Raw genomic sequence first — 2,427 nt, 5'->3', positions numbered from 1 at the left:
GTTTGATCTCCAGCACTGCCATCTTTGGCATGGTAATACAAAGCTATAATGGCAACAGCAGAGGCAAGAGTATCAGAAGTTCAAGGCCATCCTTCACAATCTATGGAGTTCGCCATCAGCCTGGGCCGCATGACACGCCATCTCAACAAAACAACACAATCTGGGAAGGGAAAATAAAACTTGGTGGTGGTGGTGTGGCCAGTGGCAGAATAATATCTCCTTCTCAAGGCCTGTCTGGGTTCTTGCATTGCAAGACTCCAACTCCAACAATACCAACCTAAGTAAGAACAACGGAGTGATGGAGCCTTCTTCTTTAGTCCTTTCTTTCTCAGTCTCTGGCTTGGACACTGTAGAACTGGGAGCCCCGCCCCCATCACGTCTTCCCTCAGCTTACCACTTAACAGTTTGTTCAAGTCTACATCAGAAAGATAGCCACCGACTTCTGCCTTATGAGGGACAGGCAGCACGAATATGCATGCTACAGAGCCAAAGGGCACTGGACCATGGCCAGAGCCCCTCTTAGGTATTAACTGGTTGGGGTGGGAAGGTGGCCTGACAGCCTGGCATTTTTGGGACTCCCATATTCAAGGAAGGAGCTGGGTAAAGAAAGGCCTTTCTAGCTCTCATGGTCTGTGGTTCTGCTGTAAAAATCCAAAATATAATCCAATTAGCTGTGTTGCCTGTATTTTGTGATTGAGAATAATCGCAAAAAAAAAAAAACAAAACAATTACCATCATAATATGCAGCTCTTTAACACATGGGACCCCAGATGATTCAAAAATCAGTTTGGAGTGTTGGGAAACAGCAGGGTTTGTGGTTTGAAGTCTTATGAAGTGCCTTCTAAAAACCATATTCATAATTCATAATAAACACAGTCCATGGAAGTTGGAAAATTTAAAAAGGGACTTTGACATTGTTACATTGTTCACTACAAATGCTCCACCCATGGATGCTGCCAGGGAGGCATTATCCCAATTTAGGGGACAGAGAGATTGACAGTCTGACCACTCAAAGCTTTGGCTGTGTTGAGATTTTCCAAATGTCCCCAAACCCACAATGGACACCGCACAGTTTTGGTGATGATTGAATTCCATTGTCTCCTAATTCTATGAAAATTAATGGGAAAGTGTTAATTGAGCATCAATGCATGCTTAACATTAATCCGAGTATTTGATGAACCACAACTTTATGTTGCCCCTCATGCCATATTAACTTGGTTTATTGTAATAATTAAAAACAATAAGGATAATTGTATCCATGTTGTTTTAAATATTCCATAAATTGAATACAGCCTGAATCTGGCCAGCCTGGAATACGAAGTGTGCGATTCCTCTCGGAAGCTACAGTCGCCAATCTTTTGGAGTTTACACTTCGCCAGGGGAGGAAGGGAACTTTTACTAAACACCAACTGCATGCCAGAAGCTGTGAGACACCTTATGGTTCCAAAAACTAGGGGTAAGGTGCGTTGTTATCTCAAAGACCTACCTCAGGTCTTGAGATGTAGAGGGGCATTTCACTCTTGGCACTTATACTCTCTTACAGAGGAAGCCGTAGTAACTTTAAACATAATAAAAATAAGTTAGATAACGGATGAATGATCCAGGATTTTCTGAAATAAGCACCAATCATAGCCACCCTCCGGATGCTCCCAAACTGCTACTCATTCTCCATGAACATTTGCTTTGAACTCCAATCATTTGACCTTGACCCCTAAAAATCCCACTTTATTATATTTTCAAAAACGCGGTTTCAGAAAGGCGCAAAGCAAGTCTGGTGGCTTCCTCGCTCTCCCCTGCTATCTATCACGTCAGTTTCTCAAAGTTCCGAAATAACCTTCGCGGGCACGGCTCCGTACCTCTGCCGGGGAAGGGCGGGGAGCCGTGCATGACGTGCCGGTGTGGAGCGGGAGCCAGAGAACTTGCCGCGCGAAGGGAAAATAAAACTTGTAGCTGATGTTTGTGCAGGAGGGTCTCCTCCATCCGCAAGCCCCCAGATCCCGGGGATCTCACGGATCTCGTGGACTGCCCTGGGAGCGTAGGGTGTGGGAGTGCTCCCGGCGTCCTTGACCTAAATTTCCGCGCGGTGGCTGGAAACCGGGGCACAGAGGCAGGGCGGCCGGCGGTGCCACCTCCGAATCGGGCGCAGGGGCCCGCGAACTTGAATGGGTCGTGCGAACTAGGGGGGTCCGGGGGCGCCGCCGCCTCCCCGCCCCGCGAACAGCCCGGGCCGAGCTCCCCGCGCCTCCCCCTCCCCCACACCCAGCCCATGTGATCTGAGACGACTCGGGGTGCGCTTCCCGTCTCCCCGCCCGGTTGGCGTGGGCACCCCCGCCCCCCCGAGAGTCGCGGGGCTCGCGCGCCGCCCCTGGTGGGTCCCGCTGCCGCGGGGGGCCGAGTGTGTGCGCGCGCGGACAGGCGGGGGGGGGG

This window comes from Mastomys coucha, unplaced genomic scaffold, assembly GCF_008632895.1.
Source record: "Mastomys coucha isolate ucsf_1 unplaced genomic scaffold, UCSF_Mcou_1 pScaffold5, whole genome shotgun sequence".
NCBI classification, from domain to species: domain Eukaryota; kingdom Metazoa; phylum Chordata; class Mammalia; order Rodentia; family Muridae; genus Mastomys; species Mastomys coucha.
This window is presented reverse-complemented; position numbering follows the sequence as displayed.